The following is a 24,660-nucleotide window of genomic DNA, read 5'->3' on the forward strand; positions in this document are numbered from 1 at the left end:
TTGATCAGATCAGCTCCACTAGAAGAATGGGTTTTGCATACTGCCCACATTGACTATAATATGCAAGATGCTGGAATCTGGGCAGGAGAAGCTATCCCAAGAGGTTTCAAAAGGCAGCAGGAGAGATTAGGAGTCCCAGAGATGAAGACAGAAGGGCTTGGGAAGGAGAAACACCTTACGGATGGAAGTTTGGCTAGCGATAATGAATCAGGTAAGACTGGACAAGATGAACAGCACATATTTTGGCAGACCTCAATCAAAGACAAGCTACCTCACTTACGTATACAAATTAGTGATAAAATTATTAATGGGATAGTGGACACAGGTGCTGATGTCACTATCATTACCCACAAGTCCTGGCTGAAGAAATGGCCACTCAGGGAAGGGAATGAACAATTTTTGGGTATTGGAACACTATCTAGAGTACAACAGAGTATCTGCTCAGTGGTCTGCATTGGACCGGAAGGACAGAAAGGGAAATTGAAAGCCTACGTGGCAAATATAGCTATAAACCTCTGGGGTCGTGATCTCTTACAGCAATGAAAAACTCAAATTAACATCACTCCAGTATCAGATACCAATTATAGAGAATCGCTAGATAGTAGAAAGGATCGGGTAAGACGCTATGGAAAATGGTTACCAACCATCCAGGCTGTACAGAAACTAAATACAAATGATAGACCTTCAGAGGAACCAAAGGTCCTGCCATTAAAATGGCTCACAGGTGAACCTTTCTGGATAGGGCAATGACCTTTGACCTCTGAGAAGCTAGAGGCTCTAGAAAAGTTAGTACAGAAACAGCTAGAGGCTGGACACAGAGGAGTCTACCAGCCCTTGCAATTCTCCTGTATTTGTTATCAAGAAGAAGTCAGGTAACTGGAGAATGCTGACAGACCTGGGAGCCATAAATAAGGTAATTCAACCTATGGGCTCTCTACAGCCTGGAATGCATTGCCTTCCTTAATACCTAAAGGATGGCCTATCATAGTCATTGATCTGAAAGACTGCTTTTTCACTATACCATTACAAGAAACTGATAGAGAGAAATTTGCATTTACTGTACCAACTCTTAATAACTCACAGTGTTCGGAGATATCAATGGAAGGTTTTACCTAAGGGGATGCTAAATAGTCCTACTTTATGTCAACACTTTGTACAACAACCTTTGGAAATAATTTCCAAAATCCCTCATTTATCATTATATGGATGATATTCTTTTATCAGATTCCAATAAGGAAACTTTGGAACGTATGTTTGACATGGTGAAGGAAATTCTGCCTAGATGGGGGTTACACATTGCTCCGGAGAAGATACAAAGAGGAGATTCTATTAACTATTTAGGTTACAAGATAGATTTACAAGGAATCAGGCCACAGAAGGTGCAAATTAGAAGGGATCATTATCAAACTCTTAATAGTTTTCAGAAGTTGCTAGGAGAAATTTCTCAATTACAGATGATTATTGGGGTAGAAGGTCATGACTTAAAACATTTAAAAATGGCTCTTAAAGGTGATAAGGACCTAAGCAGTCCACGAATATTATCTGTTGAGGCAGAAAATGAACTACAATGGGTAGAAAACAGAATATTGGATGCGCATGTAGATCAGATAAACATTGATTTAGACTGCATTCTGGTTATCTTGCCATCAAGAGAATATCCTTCTGAAATTCTGATGCAGAGGGAAGACACTATATTAGAGTGGATATTTCTGCCACATAAACAGAATAAAAAGTTAAAGACATATATATAGAAATGATTTCTGATTTGATTTCAAAGGGCAAATTAAGACTTTGTCAACTGACTGGAAAAGATCCAGCAGAAATTATAGTATATTTAACTAATGATGAAATTTCCTCCTTGTGGATGGATAATGAATATTGGCAAATAGCTCTTACTGAATTTTTGGGAACAATTAGCAACAACTATCCCAAGACAGACAGAATTAAATTCATAAAAAAGACAGTCTGGATTCTTCCATGTATTGTAAGACAAACCCCCATTTCTGGAGTTCTTACCTTCTACACCGATGCTAACAAATCAGGTAAGGCTGGTTATGAAGCAGGTGAGGTAAGTAAGGTAGTTCAAAGTCCATATACATTTGTACAGAAGGCAGAATTATATGCAATTCTCATGGTGCTTATGGATTTAACAGAACCTCTTTACATAGTTACTGATTCCCAATATGCAGAGAGTGTCGTCTTACACATAGAAACCGCAGATTTCGTCCTTGATAATACGGAATTAACCTTGTTGTTCTTACAATTACAGGAAACAATCAGAAACAGAAGTAATCCTCTATACATTATGTATATCAGATCCCATATGGGTCTGCCAGGCCCACTAGCACAAGGAAATGACGAGATTGATCATTTATTAATTGGTAGTGTGCTAGAAGCCTCAGAATTTCATAAAAAACATCATGTAAATAGCAAAGGTTTAAAAAAAGGATTTCTCCATCACTTGGCAACAAGCCAAGGAGATAGTGAGAAACTGTCCTACTTGTTCCTTTTATAACCAAACTCCATTGCTAGTAGGTTGTAATCCGAAGGGCATTCAGAGGAATGAGATCTGGCAGATGGATGTCGTTCACTTTGCAGAATTTGGAAATCTGAAATATGTACATCATACTATTGACACATTCTCAGGTTTCCAATGGGCTACTGCTCTCAACTCTGAAAAAGTTGATTCTGTTATTATACACCTGCTAGAGGTGATGGCAGTCATGGGTATACCTGCACAAATAAAAGCTGACAATGCTCCGGCATATGTCTCAACAAAAATGGAACAGTTTTTCAAATTTTATAACATAAAGCATGTTACAGGTATACCACACAAGGTATACCTTCAGGACAAGCAGTCATTGAAAGATGTAATGGGATGCTTAAGGAGATGCTCCATAGACAAGCTGGTAAGTCAAAACCCCCCAAACATAGGTTACATAATGCTTTATTAACACTAAACTTTCTTAATGCCAATGACAAAGGACAAACAGCTGCAGAAAGACACTGGACTACGGAAAAAATTGCTGAACTAAATCAACCAGTATACTTCAAAGATGTACTGACCTCTATATGGAAGCCTGGACATGTGTTACATTGGGGTGGGATTTTGCATTGGTTTCCACAGGAGAAGAAAAAACTTTGGATACCATCAAAGTTGATCAAGATTGGAGTTGAAAAAGACAAACCTCTCAACAAGGACGAGTGACAGGTATTTACTGAGGTATATCTCATAAACTAAATAGAAACCTCCCAAAAGAAAGGGAAGTGCTTTGTTTCTATCTTCACAGGAAAACTCATCTCCAGAAGTCCAAGAACACTACATGGGTAAATGCTTAAGAAGAAAAGGTAGCTATTACCATCAAACTAAAGGAACATGCCATACGGTAAAATTTACAGCTGTCTCTCAAATAACTCTATTTCTCTTCATTTTCTAGTCTCTATTCAAGTAAATCAATGCTGGATTTAGAGTTGGATTTGGCTTTCCTCCCCAAAAATCCAAGCATGTTGTTTAACTAAACTTTAGAGTTTCTGTATTATATCAAGAAGCCAATTGATGTAATACAGAATGAGAAAGCAATTTGAGGACTGTCTTTGTCTTTCTTGGCTCTTTCCTTCAAGGTGTACACTGTCTCACAATCGTTATTTTTCCTCAATTGCCCTTTCCAGTATACATACATATACAAGTAAACATTTCTCTGCTAACACTTATGTTTGAGTCCCACACAAGCAATGAAGACCTGCCTGACAACAATCCCTGGATGCCCCGGAAAAGGAATTGGGCCATACCTCCTAGATGGCACTGGATCCAACTTACTCCGTATCACCTGACACTCTGACCACAGCTTCCAGTTGACTGACTTCAATCAAGCTGAGGATTTCAACCTAGATCTTCAATCAAGCAAATCCCATCTAACATGGACTGGATATAAACCGTTAGAGACTTTCACTATACTGACATTTTTTCCCCCACAGGATCCCACAAGGCTACCATCATCCCATTTCAGCAGGAAGTAACTTGGAGGATGCTATGCCCCCGTTTTCTGATCAGTCCAGTCATTCAGGGTTCCGAAGGGGGGCTGCCTGAAAGAGTCATGGGCAAGAGAAAGGAAGGAGACCAAGCGCGCAAAAGAGGGGACCAGAGTCCGTCTATGCAAATGTCAAGGTCTCGATTTATTGGGGCTCAGTGTGGGCTTATATAGCCCTGCATAGCCCTGCACCAAGGAAATTGGGTAAGCGGGGTGGGGGGGAATAACAGGAAGGAACATCTGGTGTATGCTGGGGCCGGAGCATTCTTCTTATCAGCCGGAACATCTTGTGGTCTTCCCTGGAACAGCAAACAGGAATCCGTTTGGCCAAACCTTCTAATTACAGGTTATAGGAGGCTCAGAGTTGGCTTTAAGCCGCAAACTTAAAGGTCATAAAAGGACTTACAAAGATGGGCTTTAAACCCCATAGTTTAGGGCCCATGGCCCTTAACAGTTTCCTATTATTGTCTATTAGGGTAGTGTAAGCCTAGTTAGGAATGACCTTCCTATTGTTTATGGTTGGGATTGGAAGTAGGTGTTCAGGTTTGGACACCTCTTTTAGATGACTTTAGGGTTTAGCTGAAATAGAAATAGTTAGGATGTGTAATAACAGATTATTGTATCTTCTTGTATTTCACCTTTAAGATAGTTAATTTTGGATATTTTACACTATTAAATTTTAATCCTCTTTTAGACTAAAAGGGGAATTGTAGGGAGACACCTTAACCATGCCTCCTAAGGGCTGGCTACAGGTGTGGTCGAGGTGAGGTCAGAGTGATGCGGCATGGGCTCTTAAGCGACCATGAGCACATGGAACGCTCTCTTCCCCTTTGGCTGCCCCTTCTTTCTGGCCTCCCTGCCTTGCTGCCCCGGGGCATGCTCTGGCTTGCATTTGGCTGGTATTTATCTGAGTAAAGGTATCTTGAATCTATAAGCTTTTTCCTTCAATCTATCAATCTATCATCTATTATCTATCTATTTATCATCAATCTATCATCTATCTATCTATCTAACATCTATCATCTAAATATCTATCATTTATCTATATGTCTATCATCTATCTGTATCTATCTATCATCTATGTACCATCTCTATCTATCTATCTATCTATCTATCTATCATTTATCTCTCTATCATCTAAATATCTGTCTTTCTGTCTGTTTTACAAGACAGGGTTTCTCTGTGCAGCCTTGGATGTCCTGGAACTCACCCTGTAGACCAACCTGGCCTAAAACTCACAGAGTTCTGCCTTCCTCTGCCTCCTAAGTTCTGGGATTAAAGGCATGCACCACCACTACCCAGCCTAAGTCCTTTTTTAAAGATTTGTTTTTATTTTAACTTATGTGTGCATGTGTGCGTCTGTGTTTCAAGTTTGTGCACAAGTGAGAGCAGGTGCCTGTGGAGGTCAGAAGAAGGTGTCAGATCCCCTGGAGCTGGTGTTCAAGTGAGCTGCTTGACGAATGCTCTGGGAATGTTCCCACCTGGGACCCTCGGTAAGAGTGGTGTGCGCTCCTGGTTGCTGAGCCAGTTCTCCAGCCTTATTTTTGTGTTGTTTGTTTTTGAGGCAGCGTCTTGATATGCAGTGTGTGATCCTCCTGCTTCTGTTTGCATTTCACTCTCTCTCTCTCTCTCTCTCTCTCTCTCTCTCTCTCTCTCTCTCGTTACTGTAATGTCAGTGGACTAAAGCTTCTTAGTTATTTACTTTCAGATTATTGCTGAATGGTTGTTACCTCTTCTAATACTTTTAGTTATGGATTTAGCCTTATCTTCAAGTTTTGATGTTCTTGTTGCATAGGTTAATGACATACTGGTATAGGACTTGAAAATATTTGCAAGTTCTGTCTCCCTGATGTAAGATTCATACTTCTTTAATTTGTTAGTCAGTCAACCATAATTTATGAAGATGAACCATAGCAAGCTTTGACTCAAAAGGCTAGGGAGGCTGGAGCCAGGGCGAAATGATTAAGAGCATTGGCTGCTCTTCCAGAGGAACCTGTTTGATCCCCAGAACCTATGTGGGACTCACAACTGTCTGTAACTCCCATCCTAGGGTATCTGACACCCTCTTCTGGTCTCCAGGGGCACTGCATGCACATGGTGCACAGACATACACGAAGGCAAAACACCCACATGAAAAATACTAAGATAAAAAAAATAAGAAACCAGGCATGGTGGCACACGCCTTTAATCTTAGCACTCGGGAGGCAGAGGCAGGCAGATCTCTGTGAGTTTGAGACCAGCCTGGCCTTCAAGAGCGAGTGTCAGGATAACCTCCAAAGCCACACAGAGAAACACTGTCTCGAAAAACCAAAAAAAAAAAAAAAAAAAAAAAAAAAAAAGGAAAAAAGTTAAAAAAAAAAAGCTAGGTATAAGTTTAAGTGTTGTGGTATATTATTTTAACTGGGCAAAGGTGTGTTATATTTGTTTATGCTGCACTTGTTTAACAATTTAAGGTTGTGTGTTTAACTATGTAAAGTTATGCTACATCTGTTTCACCTTGCCTGCCTAAGGCAACTTATTGGTCTAATAAAGAGCTGAATGGCCAATAGCTAGGCAGGAGAGGGATAGATGGAGATAGGCATGCAGAAAGAATAAGCAGGAAGAGAAGTCTAGAATGAGAGAAGAAAAGGATGAGGGAAGAGAATGAGGGAGAAAGAGAGAGCCATGCCCGGGGCTAGAAGCCAGGCAGCTGCCAGACAATCAGAGGAGCAGTAGTGAAAGTGAGATGTACAGAAATAAAGGTAAAAAGCCCTGGGGCAAAATGTGGATAAAGAGAAACAGATTAAAACAAGAGCTAGGATAAGGCCAAGCACTGATAACTAATAGTAAGCCTCCATGCCATGATTTGGGAGCAGGTTGGTGGCCCAAAAGAGAAAGCCTGGGGCATCAGGAATGCTTTTCTTTAATCCTCCTTCCTTTTTGTTTGTTACAGAAACAGTCTCCAGTAGAAAGGCTAACTCTAGAGAAAATGGAAATTGGTTATTCACTCCGACATATACTAAAATACAGAACCAACTGTATGTGTTTGTTTCAAGTTAGCTCCCTCCAGGAAGTCACTCGGAGACTGCTGTAGTGAGCCAAGGATGTAAGAGAAACCAGGAAGGACACAGACAAGAAAAAAACAATGAAGGAAAACCCACAGACCTTCATTTTCCCAGTTTTATAAATTCATAGATCTTCAAGACACAGCTGTGCCCACGTTACTAGTGGACACTCTATGGTTAAGCTCGGAACACTGCCTTTCTTCTGTGATATGAATTATGGGATGCAGAGTGACAGGATTCATGCAACCTTGTGAGACGTGCCAGAGCAACGCAGCATTTAAGCTAAGATATTTTAATGACCCAATTTGTTCAGACTGCTGGAGGGTAAAAAGCGATTTTGTAAGATTTGCTGCTATTAATCGCTGCAGCCCCTGGTGCTTATGATGCAGTGGGAAGGTGTTTTCAGGATTACACTAATAGCAAAGGAAAACAACAGACATGTTCTCAATATGCAAATTATAATTAGAGACAACGGTAACATCTTGAAGCAGAATCAAAGGGCACAGTTCACGTATTGTAAAATACTATAATTAAGGGATTAAATGCAGCTTCAACAATCTCACTGTATTTAGCAATTACTTATCTGCTTACAACAAATAATTTGCTAGCAGATCCAGAATGCACTTAATTGGGACCAAGTGAAAGGTACCATTCCTGAATTCCTGGTGTCTGGGAAGGGTTGGAAAAGAGCCCACGTCTTTAAGAGAAATACTAAGAGAAATACTTTAAGAGAAATAACATTTTAAAGAAAGTTCATCTTAAAAAACACCCAGATCTGGGCTTCATTATCATTCTCCTGGGGCACACACTTTGAAATGATATTTTCACACAAGGTAGAATCTGAAATTTGAATCCTGCCAGAGACACAAAATACTGGAAGTCCAGCTCTCACAGGGAATAACATTTAAATATTAAACGTCTATGTCCAAGGCAGAGATGGCAGGAATAAAAATGACCCCATTTCAAGTGAAATCTTTGTCCTCTTTGTTTTTCGAACTGGGTTAGATTAGTTTTTTTTTTTTTTCTTTGTTCAGCTTGGTCTAAAAGAATACAAAATAAATATGATTTGAAGTCAAGAGTTTGAAGCTGTAATGTTCACACAGTTAAAAAGATTCTCTGTTTACCAAAGGCCTTGCTTTGCAAGGGAGCTTAGGATTGTTATTTATAGGCTGTGGGACCAAAATGAACTGGGCCATCCATCAAACTGGGCGATTAGTGCAGTGGAAAAAAAGCCCCGAAGAGTTGATTGACTGAATTTTCCATTTTGTAGTAAATTATTTTAGAATCAACCTTCTTTGGTCATGGATGCTTGTTCCTTCTTTGATCCTCAGGTCTGTCTCATACACTGGCTATCACAAAGGGCTCCAGCCTTAAGGGTTAGCCCCTCTTCAAGAACTTAAGTAAAAATAGCTGGAATCCTTGTGACTCGTGTAAGACTGTATATATTTTTCCCCTCATATATGTTCTAAATCAATAGAAAGAAATGCACACATGTGTGTGTCACCATGTGTACATTTGTGACAGAGGCCGGTGAATCATTCAGAAAAACAGAAGGATTTGCAACAGTTCCAGATGTCACCTAATTACTTAGCTCTGTGCCCTCAAAGAGTTGACTGTTCATAACATGTTGTGTGGATCAGGACACTATTGGAGACTTCTACAGTGGAATTACAGTGCATACCTATAGATGAAGCCAGACAGGCTCTAGTGATAGCTCAGCACTTAAGAGGTCTAGTGCTCTTCCAGAGGACCTGAATTTAATTCCCAGCATCCAAATGATGGCTCACAGCCATCTGTAATGAGATCTGGTGTCCTCTTCTGGCCTGCAGGCAGATATGCAGGCAGAACACTGTATACATAATAAATAAATAAATAAATAAATAAATAAATAAATCTTTAGATGGAGCAGGACTGTCACCATTATGGATGACTACTCTTTTGAGAAACAGCCTATGGCTTGCTACTGGTTCTTGGCTGACCATGGGCTCTTGACCACCAAATGAACACAAGAGGCTGATTATAAATAATGTAGGCAGGTAGGCGCCATGTGAGTCCAGGAAGAGATGATGCACCAGGCATTCTCCAGTAAGCCAAGACCATGTGGAAATACATAGATTAATAGAAATGGGTTAATAATTAAGACAGAGCTAGCCAATAAGAAGCCCTAGTCATCAGCCAACAGTTTCATAATATGTCTTTGTGTGTTTATTTGGGGCTCAAGGGCGGTGGGACCCTGCCGGGCCACAAACATAGATATAACAATGGACAAAGTAGGTAACTCAGTTCTACAGCTCCACTCTGACTGTTCTTGTCAGTGAAAGGGTGAAGGGAAATCCTGTGGTTCAAAAGGTCTACAGGAAGTGTGCCCGATCTTTAGTTTTTTTCTGTAAGAAGGGCTGGGTGCAGTCTTGTGGTTCAGCCGTGTGTAGCATGATAGGAGCCTTGGGCTCAATACCTAACACTGCAAAAATAAACACAATTTATTTATTTTTTTCCTGGAAGAGAAATTCCATTGTGGTTCTGTAATAATCCCATAAACAGTGTCTCAAGATTTCTTTAGATGGTTTTATGGACTGAATGTTTGTGTCACCTTAAGATGGGCCTAAACTGAAAATTGGAGACAAGGAAATGTGTGCATAGATCTTTCTATGTGACCCCTAGAGAGTGACCGTGTTTGTCTCATGTTGTTTAAGGCTCTTTCCCAGGCCATCCCACCCACCCATGCCTGACAGACTTGTAAAGTGGCCATGGTAGCAAGTGGTAGCAAGGATGGAGGGCATGCCTTAATTCAGCAGTGTGGACAAAAGTTGTCTATTCTGTCTGAGGTCACCAATCTCCAGGAGGTGATCCAGCCACCGCTAGCTCCTGATTGCATTAGATCCCATCCATCTTAGAAGAGACAATGCTTTGTTTTCACTGAAAGAGATAATTTGGTTTAGATACAAGTTTGTCATCCTTGACCTTGGTGCTTTTGCCAAGGCTGCCATCTGTTGAGCTTATGTCATATGGTCAGAACAAGGTATTACCACTAATGACTTCTGACCAAGTGGCTTATTCAGTAGGAACTTAAGGGTGATGTGAACTCATGCTCATGGAGTCTACTGGTCTTTATGTTCCTCACCACTCTGTAGGAGATGGCCTGGTAGAATGATGGCCTGGCCTTTCACAGATTTAGTCTCCATGTCAGCTGGGTAGCTACACCTTGCAGGGTTGAGATAAAGTCTACCAGGATATGGCGTACTCACTAAATCATTAATATCTGCCAGTATTTTTCACACAGGTGAGAGCCCTGGATGCATGCAAACCATGTGGACTGGATGATTCCTTTTATCACCACCATAGTGGGCCACTTTGTGTGGAAATCCAGCGGGAGATGCCAGGTTCTCTCAGTTCGTGCGTGCACATTTATCACTCATCTCATCGGCATGAGGCAGCATCCAAGCCCACAGCTCCACCAGCCCCTGCTGGATCTCCTTCCCTAGTTCTCCAAATCCCGATGCTGGCTCCGCTGGCTCCGTGGTGGGCATGTGAGCTCTTTCTGCAGGTCACCTGTGTTTTCACAGAAGGAGGTTGTGAGGGCTTCAGGTGGTCCCTGAGAGTTTCACCTTTTCCTTGTTCTGTCTACTTTATGTCCAGATTGTCTTACTCCTGGCCTGAGGGCCCTAAAGGCACCAGGCCCACAGCTGTCTAGAAGGCTGCAGTCTTCCAGGGAATTCCTCAGCATCAGTCACCTGGAATTCCCACACAGCCAGTGTGCTTTTCTGGAAAAGCCTATACGGCACAGCATCTTTCTATTCAGGGAAGGACTCTGCCCTCTCAGTCACATATTGGCCTAATTTTCTGCCTTTCAGAACATTCAAATCCTCTGTCATCTCGGCCCCAGTGTCTATTTCTTTTTTTTTAAATGTCCCGAATCAATCAAAACATGGAGCACAACGCCATCTTAGTTTACCTCAGATCACTCATGAAAGCAGGCTGTTTCATGGAGATTCTGTGGTGAAAGCAGGCGTCGTACTGAAGTGTATACCTCCAGCCGATGACTTACGCTCCAACTCTTCTATTCTCCAGTCTTTAGGCCCCATACCCTCACCTTCCTTACAATCAAAAGTCCTGTCATCAAAAAGCAAGATGACTCGATTCTCTCATTGTCCTGTGTTAGGGATAGTTTAATGTCAACTTGACACAAACTAAAGTCATCTGAGAGAATGGAACCTCAGTTGAGAAAATGCCTCCATAAGATTCAGCTGTAGCTTAATTAATGATTGATGGGGGAGGGCACAGCCCATTGTGGGTAGTGCCATCCCTGGGCTGGTGGTCCTGGGTTCTGTAAGAAAGCAGACTGAACAAACCATGAGGAGCAAGCCAGTAAGTGGCACCCTCCATAGCCTCTGCATCAGCTCCTACCTCCAGGTTCCTGTCCTGTTTGAGTTCCTGTCTTGACTTCCTTTGATAATGAGCACTGATGTGGAAGTGTAAGCCAAATAAACCCTTTCCTTCCCCATTTGCTTTTTATTCATAGCGTTTCATTGCAGCAATAGAAACCCTGACTAAGACAAGTTGGTTCTAGGGAGCTAAGATTTTGCTTCCACAGATCTGATCATGTTATTCTGGGGAGGACTGTGGAAGGACTTTGTAACTAGAAATCCATTGTGTACTCAGTGTTTGGTGAGCTGTTCTATAAGGTCTTGGAAGAGAATGTTGAGGGCTGTGCCGAAGATGGAGGCCTGGCTTGTGAATTTCAGAGGGAAGTTTAAAGACTCTATCAGGGTCATTTGTTATTTTGAAATAAGATTCTGTGGTTCTGGTTAGCTGGGGCTGAAGAATAAGCTGTGATTTACAAGATAAAACTACTAAAGCAAAACCTTTGATTTTCTGGGATACTTGATGCTGGCTGGCTGGAGCTAAGACATTAGTGGTCATTAAGAAGAGACCAGCATTACTGAGATGAAATCTTCTGGGAAGTGTTTCCTGAGAGCCCAGAGAAGCAGTGTTTGAGAGGCCGCCAAATTGTACCTCACCCCAGCAGCTCAACTTGGTAGTGTAAGAGTCACCCAGGTGGAGTCACCCAGGTGGTATTGGCTTTGAAGATATGAAAAGGTTATGGAGAGCAGCTGAGGGTGGGCACTGTGAGAGCCCAGGACAGACTATTGGTGGAGGTGCAGCCCCAGTGTCAGGTGAAGAGCCAGGATTGAGTGGATCTTGTGAGAAGGCTTGACAGCACGGAGAGCACCTGTGAGAAGCCATTGGCGAAAGTGCAGCCCAGTTGCTCGGACACCCCGAGGGGAGAGGGTAAAAAGACTCAACACCAACAACTCAGGCACTGGGAGTCAGTGAGTAGCAGAACATGCTGCAGACTCATTTATTAAGGAAGTTAGGCCTGCCTTTAAACCTCCTCCCAAGGTCCCATTGGCTCAGGCATCTGACTCTGCTATTGTCCTTTCCACATTGGTGTCTCTGGGTTAGGTGTCTCTCTGTCAGCGTCTGTGGGTGTTGAGGCAGTCTAGGCAGCTTGGCACAGGGAGGACATGCCTGCAGGGCATGCTCATGTGGGCTGGCCTGGGCACTGGGGACAGGGCGACTGCCGCTTGGGTAGGCTGGCCACTGTTTCTCCTACACTGGCAAATAGCTGAAACAGAATATTTCACCTGGGTTAATGTCTGAGCTCATCTAGTATGTAAAACTAATTTCCAGCCATAGGTATCTACAGCTTGAACTTAACGTCCCTGTAGCAAGCTCTAGACCTGGGGCTGTTCCCAGGGGTGCCTACAGGTTCTGTATGTCACCATTCTGAGTAATCTGTTAACCTCTTCATCCTCCAGTGACAGCCTTGTACGGTTTCCCTGAATAAGCTGTGTCCGTTCCCTTCTCGCCTCCATGGTTCTTGAACCCTTGCAGTTGGACTCGCACACTGAATCTGTGTTCTTGGCAGCTCTTGACTTACCTTCCCTCCCTTGAGACACCACTCTCTCTTGCCTCACTGGATGTTCCTTCTCTGTTTTCCTTCTGCTGCTCTTAAACCTTTAAAGCTTGGGATTATCAGAACTCGGCTCTTCTTTCTTTTCTCTTTTCTGTCTTCTACCTGAGGGTTCTTTATCTAGTCGTGGATACTGCAATGGATAACATTATGTTTGAAGTTTAAATTACTGTGCTTAATTGATCGATGAAACAAAAAGGCCTCAACCTGTCAGCCCTACTTGCCCAAGGACAGATAGCTCCCTGGGATGCTGGGTGCTGTTGTTCATGTAAGATAACAAGCCAATAAGCCGTGTGTTTTCACTTCTGTAAACACGCATGGTTGCCTCAATTACACAGGATGCATGCTCATCCCTATATAACTCAGCTTTTGTCTTTGATCTCTTGGCCCAGGCTGCCTCTCTTGGTCTGTGGTTCCTCTCTCTCCCTCCCCTTCTCTCCTCTCATGGTCAGGTTTAGTCTGGCCACCACGTCCAGCCTGGACTTTTCCCTCTGTCTGCTTCCCCCGCCTTATATCTACAATAAAAATCCTCATGCTTAGGAGTAGTCATGTCCTCCTCCACCTTTTGTTTAATTTTTTCCTTCAATTTCTGTTATTTTAAAGGATGCATTTAATTCTTTGTGTGTGTGTGTGTGTGTGTGTGTGTGTGTGTGTGTGTGTGTGTGTGTGTGTACCCTTAGAGGACAGAGGAGGACATTGAATTCCGTGGAACTGGAGTTACGTGAGGTTGTGAGCTCCCTGATGTGGGTGAGCACTGGGACCCCAACTCCTGTCCCCTGTAAGTCCACTGGGCCATCTCTTCAGCCTATGTTTTGCTTAATTATAGATATAAGCTTTATAATCCTGCATGGTGTCTGGTGGTACACAACAGGTATGTAATATAATATAAACTAGCTGAGAAAAAGAAGGAAGGGAAGGATAGAGTGTATAACTTGGAGCGTTAAGTGTCCTGTGATCAGATTTTCTCCAATAAAGGAGGGTGTTTTTTCTTCTAGTTACATGATGGGTGGCTGCTCATTTCTTTCTTGTCTGTGCACAATTCAGTTTGACTTCCTTTCTCCTAAAGAAGTGGGGGGGGGGTCCCTGCCCTTGAGAAGAAATAGATGAGGTTGTGAGTGGGGGAAGCTGGAGGTAGAAGCAAGAAAGGCAAGGGGGAGCAATGGTTGAAAGCTGGTGTGTGTGTCTGGCGTGCCCTGGCAAGTGCCAGCTGCTAAACACAGGCTGGCAAATACAGGGTGGGCTAGCTAATGCAACCTGGCTCGGGTCCTTTTCCGAGATTTCCCAAAGTGAATCACCTGGCCAAATGCTCCAGACATCTTTAAAACCCAAAGGGCTTTTAAGAGAAGTCACACCATTTAGCCTCCTCACACAAGATAGTGCCCATATGTTGCAAGTGTTCTCATTTACAGTGAGGAAACAGCATTTTGGAGAATGTAAGGAGTTGTACAAATTGGAAAACTGAAAGCCACCTTCCCCCTCTTATATAACCAGGGTGACTCTATACTGACAGTCTCATAAAATGTGACACTGTAGGCCTTTGCTTCGGGGTGGGAGCCTTGGGAGTAGGGACTGGGACTGGTACAGTAGGTGGTGGGCCCACCCTTGTAGGGTGTGGACAGAACTGTAATTGCCCTTTTGTCACAAGGCTCAGAAACACCCAGACACTCCCATCACACTTCTCTGATATGGTACTTCTGACTTTCATGTTCTCCAGGTTAACCTTGTTGGGCTCCACAATCAACAAGGTTGCAATGAGTATTCATAGAAACTGGTATGGCAGCTAATGCCTACCTCCACATGAAACACAGGCAGAAATGAAGACGGTGACAATTACCAATCTTGACAGAAGCCCAGACTCTACAAGGATCCCATCAGCGTGGGCTGCATATTGCAGACATACATGAATTTTAAAGTCGAAGCTTCTAAGCATTATGGAAATGGATGGCAATAACACCCTATTGAGTGTTGTGTGCTATTACTGTGTCACTGCTTCCAAACACACCCTGCTTCTTTTCAGCATCATTTGGAAATCCTCAAGCCCTTGTGTCAGGTTTTTCCTTTGGGTTTCTGAGATTTCAGTCTCAATTTCTTCCCATGCCTTCCTATTTCCTAGTTATTCATGTCCAATCATTCTCATATAGGAAAATAAAGAGGGTGTGGGGGGAAGACAATCAAATTCCTGGCTTCTAGAAATCCTGTTTACTTTTTCTGTGCCTTTTGGAAAAACAATGGTAAGGGACACACTCATGTATCCGAGTGATTTTGGTGACAGGTATAGAGAAGGACAGTTAAACTCACAACATTCAAAGGGCAAACCCCTCCTTTTATTGACTACCTACCGTCTGACTACAATCCCGGTCATTTGGTTTTCTGTGGTTCTGGAGGTCAGATGTGGGGGACTAGGATATCTGTTTTGTGTTCTGCTAGTGACGGGCTGCCTGGTCAGGCTGTTGTAGGGTTTCTATTGCTGTGACCACACCATGACCACAGCAACTCTTATCAAGGAAAACATTTAATTGGGGTGAATCGCTTACAGTTCAGAGGTTCGGTCCATTATCATGGCGGCGTCGTGCAGGCAGGCATGCTGCTGCAGGGAACAGTAGACTGACAATCACACCGAGGGAAGCTTGAGAAAAAGAAACCTCTCAAAGCCCACCCCTCACAGTGTCACACTTCCTACTCCAACAAGGCCATGCCTCCTAATAATGTCACTCCCTTGGGAGGCCATTTCCTTTCAAACCACAATAGGTATGTGTTTACACTTTATGCTAATTCTCCCAGGTAGAGATTATTCTGTATACTTTATAAAGAAACTAAACTCAGGTAGGTTTTGGTCATTTCCTCATGGACACATAACTAGGAAGCAATGAAGACAGGATTCCGGCTTTCTAAGATGAATTTTTTTTACCATTCCCTTTGTGTCTCTCTGGTTTAAGTCAGGCCTTTCTGAGGCATTTATGCCTAGATATTATTTCCTTTAGTTAATCCCACCGTGTGAAGATAAGACCACACCACAATTTTCGAGCCAAATTTAAAGCAAGCTTTACTAAATACTGGCCAGGAAGATGGACACTGGCCAGATCCATACCTGGGATTTCTGGAGAATGGTGCTGAATTACGGGGGCTTGCTTACAAAGGCAAACCCCACAAGGCTACATAATTCCTGTCTTCATTGGATGGGGGGTGGGCAATCATACATCCTGAAGCACTTCCTGCCTATGCAACTTCCTGTCTGTGTGTGATCAAGCACATCTGTTGCAACCAACCTCGTTTGCAGAATTGACGAGCCTGTTCGTACCCCTAGACACTCCCCTTACACTGCCCTGTAAGATCTCTATACGGCCGGTTCGAGCTGTCTTTTGTAGCCATCTGCCATGATGGATGGATGAAAGACCTGAGCTAACATGGGGTTAGCTCGTTAAACAACAATAAAGCCTCGTGCAGTTTGCATCAAGCTTTCCGCCTGGTGATTGGGGTGACCGAGGTCCTGGGCTGAGACCCCCGGAGGCCTGAGCTTTCCGGGGGTCTTGCAGTAGGAAGTCTGCAGTTGAGAAGTCCTACAATGTACTACAGTCCTCTGTCCTCTGTCCTTGATGTGGGACTTTCTCTTTAGGCTTGCAGTGTAGCCATGGTGTTCAATTTTGAGTGAGAAGACTACATTATCCAATCCCCCTTCTCAGAGGAATATACATTCAGCTCTGTGGTCCATGGGATGCTTAATCTAGGGCTGTTTGTCCAGACACCGGCGGGCTTCATTTTCCCCTTTCTCCTTGGCAGAACACTAGGGCTCAGCCACACTTCTGGCCACTCACTAGCAGTGTAATTGTGACCACAGGGTTTTGTAGCTGCCTGAGGTCCTCTTCCTTAGCCTCACATTCAGGCCATCAGAATGACATTAAGTCTACCACTGTAGAGCTGTTTGCCATTGAGAAGGGGCTGTCTGGGCTGTCTTGGGAGGACACTAAGGGAGGATAAAGCTGCAGAATGGGTTCCAAGATGATCAACATCACCACACTGTAGAAAGCCAGGAAGGAGGAGAAATGGGCACAGAAGTCAAAGGTGGGGAGAGAGAATTGTTATTAGCTATGCCAATCCAAGAGGATATACGGAGAAGAAAATATACTCCACGGAAGCCCAAGTCTGAGGAGGCCAGAATTGTTTTCTCTTTTTCTTTCTTACTGTCCCTTGGGAAGGAGAGTGGAATCATAGGAGCTGAAGAAAGGGATGGCGCTAGAAGGCAGTCATTCGGGTGATGGTGGTCAGTGGTGGGCTGAATGGGGAGGGGTGCTGGGCAAAGGTCATAGAAAAGGAGTCTGTCAGTTCTTGTGTCTGATGGCCATGTGAAAGTGAGGTGCTTGCAGGTGATCAGTAAATACCCTGCTTCTGGAATCGCTAAAGCTGATGCTCAAAGCTCTGCACTTGGTGGAAGGTGAGGAAGGTGTGCTCTAGTCTCCCTATGCTGCTCCCTCAGGGTGTTTAAAATAAGAGTCATCTCCTAGCTTCTTGCTCCTAGAAACCATGTTGTGCAACCCAATGAGAAGAAGCAGTTCTTGGAATTCCACTGAGGGTGGAACTATGCAAATTCAGTGTGTTGTTTTATTCTCGGTGCATGGTTGAGCTGAGAAGTCCAGTTACCACCCAACCATGCAAAGCAGGGGATTAGACCCACTCTTCTGTGCACAGCAATTGTCTTTCTCTAGTGGAAACTAAAGTGTGACTAAGGATTAGCCCCATGGTAGCATGCTTACCCTGTTAGTGTGTGTGAGGCTCAAGATTCAATCCCAGTACTGAATGAAGTCAAATAAGCTCATATACCCCAAACAACACCCCTCCCATCTTAGTCAGGGCTTCTCTGGATGTGGTGAAACCAAAAACAACTTTGGGAGTAAAGAGTTTATGTCACTCACACTTCCATAGAAGAGTTCATCCTTGAAAGCAGTGAGGGCAGGAACTCACATGGGGCAGGATCCTGGAGACAGGGACTGATGCGGAGACCACAAGCTGTGTTGCTTACTTACTGGCTTGCTCAGTCTGCTTTCTTAGAGAACCCAGGACCCCCAGCCCGGGGATGGCACCACCCATAATGGACTGTGCCCTCCCCCATCAATTACTAATTAAGAAAATGCTCTATAGGCTTGCCTACAGCCCAGATCTATGGAAGCAATTTTTCTATCCAGGTCCCCTCCTCTCATATTACTATAGCTTGTGTCAAGTTGGGATAAAACTAGCCAGCACTCCTTGACAAAACAAAGCAGAAGCTACAAACCAATTTTGCCTTCCAGAAATATGCTTATCTAACAAACTAGCTCAGAGAAGGATGGTGGCTGAGCACAGAGGTAGCCTTGGACAGTGTCTGAGCATCTGTGTCCTTCTCCACTGCCATCCCTCCTTTAATTCTGGCCTTGGGGTTGTATCAGGTGAAGCCTGGTTTGGAGGACCCACATTTGGCTTCCCAGTGTGCACAGTACACCGCCAGGCCCTCCACCACTGCTGGTCAGATGCAGGAAACATTTAATCCATCTTTGCAAGCCCTTCAACTCAGCCAAGATATTTTAACACTCTTGTTAAAGACAGCAGTCATGGCCTTTCAAAGACTCCAGATGTGGACCAAGATGTAACTGACACTGTGCAAGCTGATGAAAGCCCATAGGTTTAACCACCAATGCATTGGATTTGAGTTTGGTGCTTGGGAAGGATTTTGGGGTATGTTTGATCTACACAGAGCCAGCCTCCTTGTCCCTCTCCTGGCTCATGGTGCATAGGCTGCTCTGTGAACACCAAAAGATCCTGTCCAACACACACACACATTTGTCAGTCAGAAAGTGCTGGAGAAACTTTGCTTAGGGGAACAAGTTAGGAGACAGCCTGGTGGCAAGTATCAGCTGGGTTTGGCTTCACTTTGATTTGGAAGCACATACACAAGACACAAAAAATTCAGTGTGCAGACCATGTGCCATCCAAGGAGAAGGGGACACCACACATTTCTTAGTCTGTCCAGAAGCACACTGTTGACGGAACCCTCATCCACAGCTAGGTGTTTATCGCTGTGTTTCAGCTGGATGAGGGAGAGGTAGGAGCACACAGCTGTTCTTTGCTCTGTGAGCTCTGCTCTGGGAGTGAGCCTGTGGCTGCTTGGGAACCAGCTCACACCGTGGTCCATGCTCCAGCAGACTGGGGGCAGCAGCCTGGTGCCCACCAACCTGTCCCAAAGTTCGGTGAGAGTGTGGTCCCTTTCAGCACTGGCCTCCAGCTGCCCACGAGAATCCCAACTACTGGTCATGAAGGGCTTAAGAACTGGGCTTCTCTTGGCATCTGTTGCCAGGGAAGGGACTGTACCAGAATCGATTTTTTTTTTTATCAATTGTCAAGACTTTGGTTTTCAGATCACCAATGCAATAAAGAAATTTTTTCCAGTGACAAGATTGCAAATATGCTACATTTCTGAACCTGTGTTTATCTAGGGTGTGCATACTATCGATTCTTTTTGGTTACTCTTTAATTCTTTATCAGTTGCAATTTTTTTCTTTGCAAGTGCATTGTGGGTAATTTATGTTGTTTTGACAGTTTTGAGTTTCTGCTATAATTTTCAATTCTGCACCCAGAGTTGCACAGACTACTGTTTAGACAAACGACATGGAAATATAGAGGTTATCTATGTAAAATGATTCATATTTCAAAATAAGGTCTCCTGTAAAATGAAAAAAAAAAGCCCATCACATTGCTATTAATCATACTTTTTATATTACTTTTTTCCTTGACTGAGGTTTGTTGAATTTACTATTGTAACATATTTCCAAAACACATTAGTTAAATGGAGCTGAAAATCATGCATGCATATTTTATGGAAAAAATGTGTAGATATATTTTCAATTTTAAGCTATAAACTCTGGCTTTCCTTGGGTGATTAAAATATTCTGGCCCATTTAAAATGAACTACATAATAAAAGTGATGTGCAATAATAATTTTACAATGCTTAATAATAATAAACGGCTTTATCTGAAAATGCCCTTTAAAATGCCCTTTCTGTATAGGAAATAAGTGACTGATATTCAAGTGAAATCAGAAATGGAAAAGGAACTGATAAAATAATTTAAAAATAGGCTCGGAGATTTCTGCCTTTGTGTTATGGAACTAAGAAGCGGTGACATGCTCAAACATCTTACACTGTTGGCAGCGGGAACTAGGGTAAATGACCCAATAAAAGTACATTAGGTTCAAACTTTCTCTAATATAGGTTTTCTGACTTAAAGAACATAGAGTTCGAAGGCTATTGAAGTTTGCTGAATGCTGCTTATTGTCAATGCATGTCCCCAAGGAGAGTTCACCCTTGCTCACAGGAGAGTGCAGTTTTCAGATCTTCCCCTTTAACATGCAAACTAGCCCAGGGAGTCCCAGCCTCCTCCACCCCATCAAAGCTGGAGATTCAGAAGCAAGATGGCAAAATCCTTCCTGGCTGCCCCTGAGTTACCCTGAAGAGGCAGAGAAGCCAGGTAGAGATTCAGAATGTGTTTATTAACAAATGAGGGCTGAACTATTTATGCTGTGTCTAGAATGATCTAAAAGATCCAATTTGAAAAGAGACCTGGCAAGTCAGGCCCAGAAGGAACAGGTTAATTACAGTGGAAATCATCTCTCTCTTTGCCTGAAGATATGATAAAATTTAGATAAAAAGTGATAAAACCAAGGCCAGGCAGTGGTGGAGAACACCCTTAATCTCAGCACTGGGGATTTCTGATTTCTTAGGCCAGCCTGGTCTATAGAGAGTTCTGGGACAGCCAGGGCTGTTACACAGAGAAACCCTGCCTTGAAAAACAAAATAAAACCCCCCCCCCCAGGCACCCCAAACTGACTAAATGTAATAAAACACTTGAGTATCTTAATTTGGCATAAACATTTAATATACTGTCTTTTAAGGTTTTATTTATTTTACTCTGTAGTTTTGTTTGTGTTGATCAATGGTTTTCAACCTGTGTATGGGTCGAGACCCAGGGTAGGAGGAGGGCGTTGAGTAACCCTTTCACAGGGGCTGCTAAGACCAATGGAAAATACAGATATTAACAACATGATTCATAACAGTAGCAGAATTATAATAATGAAGTAGCAACAAAGGTAATTTATGGTTGGGGGGGCAGTTACCACAACAGAAAGAACTGTCCTAAAGGGGTCGTAGCATTAGGATGGTTGAGAACTGGTGTTGATGAAGGTTATAATAGGAGTTTACTTGGGCTAGATAATAAAAACCCTGAGTCAGATATAGAGGGAAATGCTGAGTGATCAGAGAGAAGAAGGAGCAAGCCACCGCCACAACTTACCTCCTTAGTGTCTCAGCAGACAAGAGAGTGCCTTCCTGTTTCTCCCTGTTTATATCCTGTTTCTGCCTAGCTATCTCACTTCCTGTCTGTCTGTACAGACCTCCAGACCTCTATGGTTAGCTAGTGGTACCTTCAGACAGGCTTTATCTGTACAAGCAAGATACCACCACAGAAGGTTTTGGTTGTATTTGGCTCATTTGAGTCAGCATCCTTAATCTTTTATTACAACTCATCCTTCCATTGTTACCAGAATTTGTTAAGTCCACAGCTTGGGTCCTGGCAGCCCCAACTACCTGGCCTCAGCCCCACATCCTCAATAGCCTAGTTAAATGGACACATAATAGCGGAAGACAGAGGGAGGAGATTCATTCAATACAGCCACCTTGGGAAGAGGTTTAAGTTTGAATGGAGACAAGAGGAAGTGGTTCTGGTCAAGACATGTTAGAAGCTCCATCCAGATGGTGGACAAGTCAGAACCGTGTGGTTCTTTCCTCTGCCGCCTAGTTTCAGCTGTTTCCTCTTCCCAATGTGAGATACTTGGGGGGAAATGACAATTTTTTTTGGGGGGGAGAGACCCTTATTTCAATAATCTATAGCCAAAGGATGGGACATGAGCTTCTCTTTAGAACCTTCGGATGTATGGCCAAGGGGAGCATAAATAGGTCTGTCCTTTGCTTCCAAGGTCCTCTTCTGGACTGGACTTCTGATTGACCTTGATGTCTTTGTATGTTAAGAGATCTAGGACCATGACTTCCTTGGGGTTAATTATGATTTTCTTTATAGCTCTCGACGTTTCTACAATATAACTCTTGTACCTAAGACTAAGTGAACATCGAAGAACAGAGAGGGATGGAAGGACAGAAAGAGATAGAGAGCAAGGAAGTTTTTGTGAGAGTGTGCTTTCTAGCTATGGCAGGGAAGCCACACCTGATGGGGAATGTCCTTCTGTATATGCTTATCGTATCAGTTGTTGAATAAAGTACTGTTGGCCAATAGGGGAGCAAGTTAGGTGGGACTAGGGGTCAAGGAGGATTCTGGGAAATGTAGTAAAAAGAAGTCTTGTGATACAGGCAGGACGAGACATAGCAGGCAGACTCATACAAGCAAGGACAAGAATGAAGTCGTCCTCTTTCTCTTGCTCTTCCTCTCTGCTTTGGAGCCACAATGTGATCCAGGCAAGAGATGCCTGCAGCTGGCATCTGATAAGATAAGTCTTTATGGTTGATACTTAAAACTGATCTAGCAAGTAAGAAATCCTAGTCAATTGGTCAGCAGCATTGTAAACTAATATAAGACTCCAGTGTGTTATTTTGGGCAGCCACGTGGCAGCAGGGCTCGGGTGGCTAAAGACTTATTGTTACACACATCCATGAAATCTCAGCATACAACCACCTAAACAAGACCCGAACTACTCCAATAACAGTTGACATTCTGACATAGATGGAGGGAATCTCACAGAGCCTCGATCTTAGCTAAAAAGACAACAAGCAATTTCCTCAGGGATGAGCCCCTGTTGGCTATCCAATACCAAGTGAACATAAATGCAGACAGGACTCAGCAGGCTGCAGTTACATATTTATTGGCATACACACACACACACACACACACACACACACACACACGTAACAACAATGGCTAAAGAAGAGGAGGCCATAAATTTGGGAGGGAAGGGGAGAGGTGGGAAATGATATTAATTTTATTATTTTTTTGAGACAGGGGCTCACTATGTATGTCTGGCTGGCCTTGAACTCAGAGATCCACATGCCTCTGCCTCTGGAGTACCAGGACTAAAGGCCTGTGCTACTGCGCCTGTCTGTAATTGAGGGGCTGGGGAAATAGCTTAGCTGGTAAAGTTCTTGTCTTACAAGCATGAGGATGGTGTTTGAGCCCTTGAGGCCATGCATAAAAGCCAGACCTGGTAATGCAGGCTTGTGACCTCAGTGTGGTAGTGGGGAGGTGGGGAGGGATGGATACCTGCCCATCGCTTGCTAGCCCCATCGCTGTTCTTCCCCTTGCTTCCCGGCTAACCTAGTCTGATCAGCAAGCTCCAGGCCAGTGAGAAAGCCTGTCTGGAAAAACAAGATGATGGCTTCTGAGGAATGATACCCAGGTTGACCTTTGGCCTCCATGTTTGTGGAAGCATGTCAGTGAGTACCCACATCCAAATACATTCATCCACATGAGCACACACCTCCTGATACTAAACCGATGCTGGCTAACTTAATCCTAGAGACATTTTAATGTAGTTGAAATATATTTTAACGTGTCTTGACTTTAGTCTGATTCAGTTGAGGGTGGCTCTGTTTCCTTGTATTTGACACTGTCTTTTGAAGTTATGAGAATTTCTGGATCCTCAGCCAAGTTTTAATCAACTCTGGAAAAAAAAAAAACCAACCAAAAAACCCCCCAAAACAAACAAAACCAAAAAAACCAAACCAAACAAAACAAAACAAAACCCAACAAACAGAAACCATGTCCTGGTTTACTTTCCTATTGCCAAGACAAACACTGTGACCAAAAGCAACATGGGAAGGAAAGGGCTCATTTCCCTTTACAGTTGCAGTCCATCATGAAGGAAGTCAGGGCAGGAACCTGAGGCAGGAACTGAAGCATAGACCATGGAGGAATGCTGCTTACTGGCTTGTTATCCCTGGCTTGTTCAGCCTGTTTTCTTTTGCAAGTCAGGACTGTCAGTCCAGGGATGATGCTGCCCAGGGTGAGCTGGGCCCTCCCGTGTTAATCATTAATTAAGAAAATACACTACAGACTTGATTACAAGCATTCTGATGGAGGTATTTTTCTCAATTGTGTTTTTTCTCAGATAACTCTAGCTTGTGCCAAACTGACAAAATAACTAACCAGGACCTACTGCTTCCCTCATCCCCCTCTTGTAATTTATTCTGATTTTATTTTATTTTTCTACCCAGAGGAACTCCCAAGGAAAGAATGAAATGAATAGAAATAAATAATTGTTTGTTGATTACTTATGATGATAGTGTGTTCTGAAGTTGGCATTTAAATAAATCAATGTCCAGGTCTAAACAGGGTTAGCTATGTGGCTGATGTAATAGAGCAAGCATCCACCAGAAAGGACCAGGTAAGATGTCTGTCCCCAGGACTTAACTCTACATCTGTGATTCCCAATTTACATAGATGACTTTGAAATTGACTGCAATGGTTGGCTGGTGACAAAAAGATGAAGAAAATAATAAATGCATATGAGGTGACACAAGAGATTTGGAGGGATTTGTATCAGCTTTGTAACCAGGCTTACACATGGGAAATAAAATTTATTGTTGCT

The 24,660-nt window shown here is 43.2% G+C and overlaps 1 pseudogene; it reads left to right on the top strand.

The window, feature by feature from the left end:
• The first annotated feature begins 202 nt into the window (after positions 1–202).
• On the top strand, positions 203–19,491 carry LOC113832940 (annotated as a pseudogene).
• The last annotated feature ends 5,169 nt before the right edge of the window (positions 19,492–24,660 follow it).

Source organism: Cricetulus griseus (assembly GCF_003668045.3).
Source record: "Cricetulus griseus strain 17A/GY chromosome 1 unlocalized genomic scaffold, alternate assembly CriGri-PICRH-1.0 chr1_0, whole genome shotgun sequence".
NCBI lineage: Eukaryota > Metazoa > Chordata > Mammalia > Rodentia > Cricetidae > Cricetulus > Cricetulus griseus.